This window comes from Dipodomys ordii, unplaced genomic scaffold (genome assembly GCF_000151885.1).
Source record: "Dipodomys ordii isolate 6190 unplaced genomic scaffold, Dord_2.0 Scaffold221, whole genome shotgun sequence".
Taxonomy (NCBI): Eukaryota; Metazoa; Chordata; class Mammalia; order Rodentia; family Heteromyidae; genus Dipodomys; species Dipodomys ordii.
The window spans coordinates 861,014-875,595 of record NW_012267437.1 but is presented as its reverse complement, the minus strand read 5'-3'; positions in this window follow the sequence as shown (position 1 = coordinate 875,595).

Sequence of the window (14,582 nt, the reverse complement as noted above, 5' to 3'; positions counted from 1 at the left end):
TATGAAGCTCCACTGAGGCTTAGTAAATATTTACAAAATGAATAAATGAATGAATGAACAAAAATAGCCATAAATAGCAATAGACACACATATATACATTCAACCAATGACACAGGACACACAAAGAAAGACAGCAAGAAAGACTCACACATAGAAACATAAAGATAGAGAAGGAAACACAAAGCACAGAAAATTCAAAGAAATATGGTCATAAGTACACAAAGACACTCAATTAAGGAGACAGGGTCCAAAATAACAGCACCAAAGACATAAACCTAGACAAACAGAAACATGCTCTTTTGTTGGACCTCCACACTCCTATGGTCTTGATTGACTGCCCCAGTCACAAAATGGAAAGGAAACAAAAACAAGGTAACTCAGAAACAAACAGAATAAGTAATATAATGGCACTGAAACCTCCAGGAACCAATGGCCCACGCCTGTAATCCTAGCTACTCAGAAGGCTGAGATCTGAGGATCAAGATTTGAAGGCAGCCCAGGCAGGAAAGTCCACACTTATCTCCAATTAACTACCAAAAGACCTAGAAGTGGAGCTGTGGTTCAAGTGATAGTGTTAGCCTTGAGTGAAAAGGCTCTGGGACAGATCCTAGATCCAAGACCTGAACAAAAATGGACACTGATATAAAGCAACATAGAAACTAAGAGATAACATCACACAGAGATCCAGATTCAGGAGCAGAGATGAAGACACCAAAGATATAGGGACACAAAAGCAACCAGGGAGAGACCGGTCAGAACCATAGTCTAAAACTCCAACCAAGGGTAGAAAGGCAGAAACACTGACATTCTGAATTGCAGACATGGGGAGAGATGAGAGAATATAAAGAAACAATGCCAGAGACATACAAAGTGTACAAGTAGGCAGTACAAAGATCTGAACTTGGTGTCAGAGATTTAGACACAGAGGTATGCACAAAGGAACATATTAAGAATGAAGCAAAGCTGGATGCCAGTGGCTCACACCTATAATTCTAGCCACTAAGGAGGCTGAGCCTGGGCAGAAAAAAGCCATGAGACTCTTATCTCCAGGAAACTACAAAAAAGGCAGAAGTAGAGCTGTGGCTTAAGTGGTAGAGTGCTAGCCTTGAGCAAAAAAGCTCAGTTCAAGCCTGAGGATCAGCACACTCACACAAATGAGTGAGGCAAGATCACAAAGACAAGGAGTCCTAGACACCTAAATAGTGGCAAGCACCATTAAACAGATAGAAATTGGACTAGATAATGCAGACATAAAGATAGACAAGGTGAGACCCAAGTATAGTGGTGACATTTTGACATAGTGAAAGGAAGGGTTATAAGTTGGCTCAGTGGTAGAGTGCTTGCCTCACATGAATGAGGCCCTGGGTTTGATTCCTCAGCACCACATAAGCAGAAAAAATCCAGAAGTGGCGCTGTGGCTCAAGTGGTAGAGCACTAGCCTTGAGCTGAAGAGCTGAGGGACAGCGCCCAGGCGGAGAGTTCAGGCCCCACAACTGACAAAAAAAAAAAAAAATTCAAAACCAGAGATACAGGTTAGATTCTGGACAGAAACACAGAAGAGTTTGAAAAAATAGACATAGGGACAAAGAAATCTAAACATACAAAATATACCCAAATGAGCAGAACAGTGGCAAAAGAAAACACTATCCAGAGAGATAAGAGTACAAGGACACAGAATCAAGATAAATCCCAGACCAGAAACAGTGACACACAAATAGGCAATCAAAGCTACAAATGAAGGGATAAGGCCAGTAAATTCATCCCAAGAACATAAATATAGTTGCTCACAGATTAATAAGCATGAATCCAGACACTAGACACAAACAGAGAGGCAGGGACACAGAGGTGATGAGTCAGATCAAAACAAAACTAGGGACAGAATGAGATAGAAAGAGAAACAGTTCCAGAGCAATACCCAGACAAATAAACCCAGAGAATCGAGTCCTCACAGTTGTGGGGATTCGGAGAAAAAGACCTAGGACTAAGAGAGACATCAATAGTAAAAATCATTTGACATATCCACAGTAACATGAAGAAACAATAATACACAGACATTGACAAAATATGAGATAAATTGGCTGAAAAGAGGACAGATACCAAAACACAGACAGAGACATGGACATGGAGAACAAAGCTGTAGGAATGCATAGGCTCAGTGACTAATCAAAATTGAGCAAATGGAATGAAAAATATGCAGACCCCCTAAGCAACACAGAGGCTTGGAGACTCCTAGACATGAATATATAGAGAATCAGAAACGCACACATGCTATATTACAAAGTTTCAGAGACACACGAAAACTTAGAGATGCTCAGAGACAGGAACAAATATAAAGTATAATACCAAGTTTTATGAGCACTTAGACACAAAAACCTATAGCCAGCAAGTCACAGGTAAATATACAGGACATGTGAAGATTCAGGGACACACAGGATAATATACAAAAGTTCAAGGACACACAAACATTCATGAACATGGAGAGTTGGGGATATGAAAAGAATCACATACAGGTAAATAATCAGAAATTGACACCAAAAGCCCACAGTTATGTATTGAAAAAAGTGACTCTCTCACTTTCTCTCTAACACATAAGTTCACTGAATGACCAGCCACTGAGACACAGATCTGTGGACACACAGAGACAGGGAACATGGACACACTAGACAGAACAAAGGCTCATGGACATTCAAGGACAAGAATGCATAGACACTAAAACACACAGATAAGAGACACAGAGTCAAGGACAGAAATAAAGAATCAGCGACTTAGGGATACCCAGAGATAGGGATATACAGACAATGAAACACAGAGACAAGCTGGGCACCAGTGGCTCACGCCTGTAATCCTAGCTACTCAGGAGGCTGAGATCTGAGGATCATGGTTCAAAGCCAACCCAGGCAGGAAAGTCTGTGAGACTCTTATCTCCAATAAACCACTAGAAAACCAGAAGTGGCACTGTGGCTCAAGCGGTAGAGTGCTTGCCTTGAGCTGAAGAGCGCAGGGACAGTGCCCAAGCCCAGAGTTCAAGCCCCACAACCGACCAAAAAAAAAAAGAAAAGAAAAAGAAACACAGAGACAAGTAGGATTTATGATATAAAGAATGGGACACAAGGACTAAAGGCATGGCTCGAGTGATAGAGCTCTTGCCTACCATATATAAGGGCCTGGGTGGGTTGGATCCCCAGTACCACAAAACAAGAAGAATGAAAAAATGAAATTCAGACTTCCACAGAACCCAAAAGATACGGATACTGGGCCAAAATAAACAATACAACCACAATCACTACAACATAGTAACACTGGGACACATAAATATCTTGGGAAAATAAATTATGTAGACACTGGATCCCAGCCAGACTTTGCCATTCACATACTAAGATTCATAGCCAATAGAAAACATAGGCAGATACTAGAGCACACAGACACACTGGCTGGACAAATACTTAACACACAGACATCATAACAGTTGTCAGACACTGGCACACACTGAGACATTGGCACACATAGACATTGGTACATAGGCACAGGGACACACAGACACTGAGATATACAAACAGAGGGACCCATACTACCTGTGACACATATGCCACTGGAACACAACAAACTACAGCACAGAAACAGAAGCATACAAAAGGGAAAGGACAGCCAGGCCCTGGTGGCTCACACCTATAATCCTAACTATTTAGGAGGCTGAGATCTGAGGATTACACCGAGTAAAAAAGTTCATGAGACCTTATCTCCAATTAATCAGCAAAAAGCTGAAAGTGAAGCTGTGTCTCCAGTGGTAGAGTACTAGCCTTGAGTAAAAAAGCTAAGGGAAAGTACCTTGGTCCTGATTTAAGTCCCAATACCAACACACACACACACACACACACACACACACACACACACACAGCATTTGAGGTCAAAAATACAGCAACATGCTAACACTAGAACAAATAGACACTGAGGCACATGGACACAGGAATAGTGATACATAGAGATGATGAGATTCACAAACAAGCAAACAGGGATATACAAACACTGAGATTGCTGGAACTGATATACGTAAAAGCAGGACACATATTCTGGGGCATACCATCAATGAGGTAGACACATGCAGGCATGGAATGCCATAGAACTAGATCATGAAGACATTGTGACACATGGATACAGACGTGCAAAGAAATGGCTAAAACAGAGAGAATCAACAGAATGTTGAAAAGGGTGATGACATGGATCAAGATGCACTTTATTTATAAACTGGTTTGTTGAATGGCAACTCCTTTGTGAAAACACTGAAAGGTAGTACACACCCACACACACACACACACACACACACATATATATATATAAATGAACAGAGCATTATGTACTGGTAGCTCATGCCTGTAATCTTGGCTACTCAGGAGGCTGAGATCTAAGGATCATCTTCAAAGCCAGCCTTGGCAGGAAAGTCCAAATAACCACCAGAAAACTGGTGCTATAGCACAAAATGGTAGTGCTGTGGAGCAAAAAAGCTCACAGACAGCACCCAGGTCCTGAGTTCAATCCCATAACCAAACAACAACAACAAAAACCACAGCACACACACCAGAGCATGCAGACACTGGCACACTCAAACATTGAAGAGCTTAAGTACTGGACCTACACAGACACCAAGTATGCAAATGTTGAAATATACAGACATTAGCATAGAAACAGCTACTAAGACATCTAGGCATTAGATTAGGCTATGCTCTATAGCAACTGGGAAATACATAGACATTGTGACACACAGTAATCAGAAACCAGAACCCAGAGTCACTGGTACACATCGATGTTGGTGCCCAGTAAAGACAGACATTGAAACTCATAGATATTGAGATACACAGATACTGGGGCATGAAAACATTGCTAAACACAAGATTACAGCCCTAGCATATGGACTGTTGGGTGTACGGAGAAATTAAAGGATAGAGTTGTTAGGATAGACAGACACTGAGAAACGAAGGCACTGGTGCTCAGAAAGACTGGGATACAAGCACTGAGATACACATGCTGACTTATAGAGATATGTGATGTACAGATATGGGATCACACAAACAATGGCTACTCAGAAACTGGAACAGAGGGAAAAGAAAATAGCCACACACTGGGATCGACAGGAACACACAGACACTAGGATACTACACAAATTTAGGACATAGAAGCTGGGTGTGGGTGACTCTCACTTGTAATTTTAGCTACTAAGCAGGCTGAGATCTGAGGATCAAGGTTCAAAACCAGGCCAGGCAGGAAAATCTATGAGACTCTTATCTCCAATTAACCAACAAAAAAAAATAATTAGTGGAGGTATAGCTCAAGTGATAGATCACAAGCCTTGAGTGAAAAAGTCAAGTCAAAGAGACAGACAGACAGAGACAGACAGACAGACAGACAGAGAGAAAGAGAGAGAGAGAGATCCTGGCTTTAAACACAATAGTAGCACCAAATTTAAAAAACCCACTAGGATATACAACACAAACACACACAAACTGAGGTACAGAAACCAAGGCATGCAAAGCACAAATGTACTAGTATGTGCTTACAGTGACAGTATCAGTGGAACACAGAAGTACTGGGATGTACAGGAACTCAAGGGAATAGGAAACAGGATGTGCAGAGCCTGTAAAACACACATCGAGGACATAGGCAGACAGGCAGACAGATGGCATACACACAGACCCTAAGGTGCAGAAGTACAGACTTATAGAAACTAAAGCTGAAAGACACACTGCAACATGCTGGCACTCAGAACATGGATGATGCAAATCATCAAAGACATGGTATAGACATCCAGAGATATAGGTACTGCTGCACACCCAGCACAAATGTTCCGTGAGAAATATTCAGTGTGATTCTAGCCAGACATACAAACACTGGGCCATACACACACTGAGGTACATGCACAGGCACTGGCACACACATAATTTGGGGAAGTAGACAGTTTGATGAAAATACACCAAGAAATACAGGCACAGGATGTGATCATGTAAAATGATATTTACCAAAATGAACTCCAAGAAATGGAAACAAAAGGATTTTTTGTTATTTTGGTTTTGTTTTGTTTTTCTCTTTTGTCACTGTTTTTGTTTCTGTACCTTTTGTCTTTTATGTAAGTTTATCTGATTTGGGGGGGGGACACAGAAGGGGTGGGACAAAGGGTAAACTAATTCAGCAGGGATACTCACTAGACACTATGATGAAAATGAACTATACAACTTCTGGGAAGGGACGGGAGGGGAAAACTGGGAGAAAGTGAGGGGAGGTGTAACACTGTTCAAAAATGAGTTCATTATCTGACTTACGTAACTGGAACCCCTCTGTACATTACCTTTACAAGAAAAATTTTAAAAGAAATATAGGTACAGGAATATACATTCTTTTAGACACACATATTCTGAAACACTAGCACACACATATCAGGATACACAGACTCGAGGATAAAGATGCTAGGACACAGAGACAACAGGAAACAGGAGTACATGGGATGTACAAACACTGACACACAAACAGTGGGACACAGAAACTGAGGCACAGAAACTGATAAATACATGCACACACACATACTTGGATTCACAAAGTTACCCAAACACACACACACTCACACACACTAGTTTTGGGGAAAATCACGCCTCTAGGATATATGGACAATTGATAAGGAGCAGACCTTGGAGTATACAGACAATGAGACACATAAATTGGGACACATAAACCCAAGCGCATGTTGCCACAGAGACACTGTAACACATGAACACTAGAACATGCAGACACAGCCAAATAGTTTGGGGGACAGACTCAGACTTTGTGACATACAGACTCTAGGAAGCAAAGACATTGAGAGGCACAGTCACTGGTAGATATTGAAAGAGAAAAAAAGGCTGAGAAGGTGGCTCAGTGGTAGAGTGCTTGCCTCACATGCATGAGGCCCTGGGTTCGATTCCTCAGCACCACATAAGAAAAAAACCCAGAAGTGGTGCTGTGGCTCAAATGGTAGAGCACTAGCCTTGAGCTTAAGAGCTGAGGGACAGCACACAGGTTCAGAGTTCAGGCCTCACAACTGACAAAGAAAAAGAAAGAGAGAAAAAAAGACATGGAGAGCTAGACAGATTTTGAGACACACACTGTCCAACATAGTCTCTGGGATATGCAAATACTGAGGAGCCAAAACACTGGCATATACACCAAGACATAAATACAGATGCATGGATGTATGAACCCTAACTCTAAGATGCATCAACACTTAGACATGAAAAGGTACTATTCAACTTGTAGGGGGCAGTTGGGAGGGAAAAACTGGGAGCAAATCTAGGACATACATTTGCTGGAAAACTGAGGTACTGGAATGCAAAACCACTAGGATATAAAGACACCAGAATGCACAGAACTGAAAACATGGGACAATTGGACACACGGTCACTGGAACAGACATTGGAACACAGACAATGGGGCATACAGGCAGTAGGGGACACAGACAATAGGATACAGAGATTCTGAACTGCTTTTGATTCTAAGTCTTAAAGAACTGAGTGCTTTCCAGGAGACATTTTAGGGGGCTGGGGGAGATGGAGCAGATGAATGGAGAGAAGTGTGGGAAAATATAGTCATTGTATTTGATGCACATAAGTGAAAATGGAACTAGGTTACTTGAGGTTAAGGGTCGGGTTGGGAGAAATAGGGGAAACATTGATCAAGATACATTGTACTTGTAAACTGATATGTTGAATTGAACCCCTTTTATACAACTCCTGAAAGATAATAAACACAATGTTAAAAGAGAAGGAAAGAAAGAAGTAGGGGTCTCATCCTGAATCCTGAGACAGGAGAAGGCATAATAGTGCTCTGGGAGAGTGGTGACTGGATAAGGAGGTGAGTGGCAGAAGGAAAGTGTTGAAGAAGAAGAAGGGAGCATGCTTGACAAAGGTAAGCTTTCTGTTGAGGCAGTAGAATCAGCACAGCCCGAGACAACAGAAAGGGATGTTCAAAGCCCAGCAAAAGAGAGGAGAATAGAGAAAAGAAAGCAGGTCTTGTTGAAGTGTAAGTGCATTGGAATAAGCAAACACAAAGGTTCCATCTCTGGCTCACATGCATACCATTCATTCATTCATTCACTCACTCACTCATTCAAAATATTCATCACAGTCTTCTTTTGTTCCTGACTCTGTGCTGGATCCTAAGAATGAAACAGGTAACATAACCTAGTCCCCTGGGTTCCATTATCCCACTGGGGATATAGACATTGAAATAGATAGTGATGATACAGTAGGACCAATGCTAAGATATTGGGGAGCACAGAGATCTGGGGACCCCAGTGCTCGCAGATTCTAGCCTGGGAGTCAGGATGGACTTCTTAGAAGAGTTAAAATCCAAGGCTAGGGGCTGGGAATGTGGCTTAGTAGTAGAGTGTTTGCCTAGCATGCATGAAGCCCTGGGTTCGATTCCTCAGTACCACATAAACAGCAAAAGCCGGAGGTGACACTGTGGCTCAAGTGGTAGAGTACTGGCCTTGAGCAAAAGAAGCTTAGGGATAGTGCCCAGGCCCTGAGTTCAAGCCCCAGGACTGGCCAAAAAAAGAGATCTAGGACTAGTTTTTTTAAAAAGAGTCAGGTAGGGCTGGGAAGGTGGCTCAGTGGTAGAGCGCTTGCCTTGCATGCCTGAGGCCCTGGGTTCGATTTTTCAGCACCACAGAAGCAAAAAGAAAAAAGCCGGAAGTGGTGCTGTGGCTCAAGTGGTAGAGTGGTAGCCTTGAGCTGAAGAGCTGAGGGACAGAGCCCAGGCCCAGAGTTCAGGCCCCATGACTGGACCCAAAAAAAAAAAAAAGGGTCAGGTGCCAGAGGCTCTTACTTGTAATCTTAGTTACTCAGGAGGCTGAGATCTGAGGATGACTGCTTGAAGCTAGCCAAGACAGAAACATAACTTGTGACAACATAATGATGACTCTAAAGTTGATCCTTTCAATGGCAATCCATGACTATAGTCACGTAGTTACATTCCTTCCATCTTTTGTGAAAACCAGGCAGAATCTACAATTGGGCAATGCCTCTATTCACAGAGTATAAAATGAGGCCAAGACACTATACATGACTTCCTTGGAGGGCAAAATAAGTCAATAGCAAATACAATACTAGAATTCTGAGACTAAACCAAGACTAGACTACACTCAGGCTGATTTAGGCAGAAGCAATTTGCTCAACAGGTGTTAGATACTCACAGAGTCTGAAAGGGCTGGAGAATCAGAAACAGAGGGAAAATAACAACAACAAAAAAAAAAAACGATGCCCCAAATCCACCTCAAGTTTCCTAGAGGAAATGTTGCTCCTGACACCCCTAGAAACTAGATTTGCAATGACCACATCATTGAGAGTGAACACTTATATCTCTGGAAGACAGATGTAGAATCAATTTTATACAACTCACTTTTTTCCCTTAGACATGAACTCCCGACTCAAAAAGAAATGTTAATCTAATTGATGGAAGCTTAGTCATGTGCTCAGACCCCACTTTCAAAGGAGACTGGGTAAGTAGTTATATTTCAGCCTTTTCAGCTTTCTGGGGTATCCGGTGGAATTTTTCTCAGACGCTAGTGGATTATTAAGCACAGAGAAGGATTTGGTAACCAGAAATAGTAATAAATATCCATTATATATGGCTTACTACTCAGGACTTCTACAGTAGTATAACACACTCTGAAGTTAGTTGTTCAGAAAGCATTTCCCAAGTATGGGAAGCTAGTAACACTAGAAAGGAATTATGAGTGTTAGAAAAAGGATATCCTCCATTTCTTTCTCCCAGGCTGTTTAGAGTGTTTTACCCACCCAGCACTGAAGATCTGGAACAAGGTTTAAGACTAGGAAGGCTTCCCGAGGAAGTGAAGCTTTGCTCTGGACCTTAGAAGATAAGTAGACTTCAGAAAGCAAAAGGAGAGGAAGAACGTATTGCATTGTAGTCTTTATCCTTAACTTTTCTTATCTGATCCCTACCTGGTCACTGGCTATCTAAGAAAAATGTTCATGTTGGAACTGGAAAACTGTCAAGAATGTCTAAAGGATAGTAAAATGAATACTGCCAGGGTTCCAGGACTAGATCCCAAGAGCCATTCTGGGGCCAACTGCAAACAGACACATAGTACAGCAGAGGGTCCAGCAGCAGTCTCTGACACTGTCACCCATTTTAATGGGTGGGCACATGCACCATTTCCTTCACTTTTGTGTTACCTCTGATCATTCCTTTCCTCAAGTATCAAACTGCTTTGTGAAACAGAGAAAAATCAGATCTATTTTTCAAGGTTATAAGGATAAAATATATGTATTTACGTGCACATTGACATATTTATAGTGCCCAGCTCAAGGTCTAGCATATAAATAGGGTTTAATGTTATTATTCCTTTCAGAAACTTGGAGCTACAAGGATCCTTAAAGACTATTTATTTCAACAATCTCCTCTTTCACATACAGTAGCTGAGACCCAGGAAGAGTAAAAAAAAAAATCTTTACTTAAGCTCTCACAGTAAGTTGTAACAGAAAAAGAACCAGAAGCCACCCTTGCCAAGTCCTTAACCAAGGCTAGTTTTCACTCTGTCTAGCTAATTCATGCTGGGAACAATCCACACTGTGGAGGTAAAGTCAGTGGGTCCAATGGGCATTTAGCCTATCTTTATTAGTTGGTAAATTTAGTCATCTAACATTCACACACACAAAAAAACTCTTACTAGGCAAGTTTGAGGACAAGAGAGATCTTAGACCTGACCCCTAGTCCTGAAACATTCCATGAGTTAAGAAGAGATGGATATAAAAACAACTGGAAATGAATAAAAAAAGAGATGTTCATCTGTGCCATGTAATAAGGAGACTAAAAATCAGCTTTGGAGGATATTAGCTTCCCCTCAATACAAACTCCACCAACTTCTCTATATGCATGCTACATTAAATTGAATGAGAATGATGTTCCTTAATATGTTTAACTAAAGTTTCTCCATTTTATGTAAAGTATGACCAAAATAATTCTGAGAATTTTCCAGCTTCAACTAAATGAGAAGATCAGCAAATCTTCCCACAAAAGGCACTATAAAGATGAGAAAATGTGATTAAAAAAACAATTTTTCAGACTAAAGGCATATAATACTTTAAGAAGTATATACTAGCCAGGAGTTGGTGGGTCACACATGTAGTTCTAGCTACTCAGGAGGCTGAGATCTGAGGATTATGGTTCAAAGCCAGCTGGGGAAGGAATGTCTGTGATGCCCTTATCTTAAATTAACTACCTTAAAGCTGGAAAGGGCACTATGGATCAAGTGGTAGAGCACAAGCCTTAAGCACAAAAATTCAGGGACAGCACCCACACCCTGAGTTTAAGCCTCAGGATTGGTGCACTCACACATACACACACACACACACACACACACACACACACACACACAGCCAAAGAAGTGTGTATAGTATTTAAACTAATGCACTTGGAATAAGAACATAGGAAATTTATGGCATTCTGGCCTTATATTTCTCCCCTACTCTTCAGCTAGAAAAAGGTAGAATTCTGCCTGGGTGGGATAGGCCATATGCACTGACCATTTCTCTACCACTCACTGTATAAGGGATCTCACTCAATTGGAGAAGATAATGACCATGTTCAGTACTGCCAGTAGAAGGGACTACTTAACAGAGCCTAACAAGTCACTCTGCTATCTTTTTTTGGCAGTCCTGGGGCCTGAACTCTAGGCCTGGGTGCTGCTCCTAAGCTTCTTTTACTCAAGGCTAGCTGAGTGACAATGCCACTTCTGGCTTTCTCTGAGAAGTTTATTGGAGATAAGAGTCCCACGGATTTTCCTGACCAGGCTGGCTTTGAAAAGCAATCCTCAGATCTCAGCCTCCTGAGTAGCTAGAATTATAGGTGTGAGCCACTGGTACCCAGCTATCAGACTCTGTTATCTTGAGGTTATAGTCATGTTTGGGACAAACATATTCCTGGGTAGAGCCTGAGAGGCCACAAACTACTTTTCCAACTCTGAGATTGTGCTCATAATGCACCTTGAGGCTCAAATGAGAAAGTTAGACTTGAATAGATTTTGAAAAAGTTTAAACTTTAGATTCACATAGATTCACATTGGGAAAGAAGACTTATGGCTCAATGTAACTGAGCACAACCTCTCTCAAATCACTGGTTTACCAATAAGCTATGCAGAAACAAGAACAATTGCTAGGAAGCCAATGTTTTATTTTAAAAAAGAAAACAACATAGACATTAGTGGTTCTGTGTCATGAAAGAGGAAGAGGGGAGGTACTGAACAAAGAAATAGACTTGAAAAACAGTAAAACTAACACTCTGCAGGGAGGAAAAAATTATCATACTTCAGAATTGTTATAAAATACTTTGTTAAAGAACAAGTGGATACTCAACTTGAATATGATAATAACTATAAAGAAAACTTCACTAGAAGGATTCAACAAGAAGTGCACATTAAAGGATCAGCAAACCCAAGGATAGGTGAACAAAACTACAATTTGAGGATAAACTTATGCAACAGTGGTACTAGACACTATGTTAAAAATGAACTATACCACTTGTGAGTAGGAACATGAGGGAAAAACTGGGAGAGAACAAGGGAAGGGGTGACATTGTCCAAAAAGAAATGCACTCTACCTGACTTATATAATGGTAACTCCTCTGCATATCACCTTTGTAATAACAATAAAAATTAAATTTAAAAAACTATAATGTGAAAGACAAAAGAAAAGACTGAATGCAAGTGAACAAATCCTCAGAAATGTATGGTTCCACATCAATCATTCAAAGAAAAGAAGGAGGTGGAAAAAGTGGCAGGAAAAATACTTGGATAAATAAAGGAAAACAGGGCTAGGAAGGTAGCTCAGTAGTAGAGTGCTTGCCTTGCATGCATGAGGCTCTGGGATCGATTTCTCACACCATATAAGCAGGAAAAAAAAAGCCAGAAGTGATGCTATGGCTCAAGTGGTAGAGTTGAAGAGCCTTGAGCTGAAGAGCTGAGGGATAGTGCCCAGGCCCAGGGTTCAGGCCCCATGACCAAAATAAATAAATAAATAAATACATACATACATTCCAAATGTATCTAAAATTACTTACTGATTCAAGAAGGTAGGATAAATGTAGAGAATCACAAATTACTGCCAAACTTCTGAAGGCCAATAATAAAGAATAAGTTGTAATAGCAGGAAGAAAAAATATGCACAGTATAGAATCAGTATTAATAATTATCTTCTTATTAGAAACAATGTGAAGGCCAGAAGAATGGTTTATTCAAAATGCAGAGATTTCAAAAATACAATTTTATCAAAAATAGCAAAATAAAAACACTCCAAAGGATAACCAAAGGCTGGAAGAATTCATGACTAGCTAATAATGTACCTTGCCAGAAATATTAAATAAGTGCTTTAGGCTGAAAGGACTGACCCAGATATAACTCAAATCTATGAGAACTACCTGATAAATATGTCGATAAGTCTATAAGACTCTAAAATACAAATTCACTTGTTTCATCTATTAACTTCCTGTTTTTACCAGTCCTGAGGCTGGAACTCTGGGCCTGGGCACTGTCCCTGAGCTTCTTCTATCCAAGGCTAACACTCTACCACTTGAGCCACAGTACTACTTCCAGCTTTTTCTGTGATTTTTTTTAATTTAAATTTTAATTTTATTGTCAAGGTGATGTACAGAGGGTTACAGTTAAGTAAGGTAATGAGTACATTTTTGTCGAACTTGTTCCCCCCTTCCTCATTTTTCTCACACTTTCCCTCCCCCCGTTCCCCCAAGTTGTACAGATCATTTCCAACCTATTGTCTTGTGAGTATCACTGTTGCATTGGTTCCCCCTTTGTCGTTTGTCTCACCATTCCCTTCCCTAATTAAGATAAATGTATATACAATACCCAGGGCACCAAAATCAAATACAGTGACAACAGAGGATAAACCGTAGAGGGAACAAAAAAAAACACAAAAGAAAAAAGAAATCATGTAGTACATTAAAACAACAACAACTAAGAAAAACCTCTTGTGAACATGTCTTGGAGTTCATTTCACTTAGCATCATCAAAAAACACAAAAGAAACAAAATAATCACATAGTACACTAAGAAGAACAGCAACAAAGAGAAAACCCCTTGTGTCCATATCTTGGGGTTCATTTCACTTAGTATCATCTTATATGGTCATATGTACATAGCTTTTGACCTTTTCTGCTTGTCTGCTAAGATTATCCTAGACGTACACTAATGGTTGCAAATAAGGGAAACCATGGGACCTATGTTTACTTGGGTCTCCCTTACTTCACTTAATATGATTTTTTCCAATTCTTTCCATTTCCTTCCAAATTAGGTGGTGTCGTTCTTTCTGTTGGAAGCATAGAATTCTATTGTGTGTGAGTGTATACACCATACTTTCTTGATCCATTCATCTGCTGAGAGGCATCAGAGTTGGTTCCATATCTTAGCTATGGTGGCCAAAGAGGAAAAATTTAGATTTCTTGATTATAGCCATTTTAACTGGGGTGAGGTGGAATTTCAATGTTGTTTTGATTTGCATTTCTTTTATGGCCAGAGATATTGAGAATTTCTTC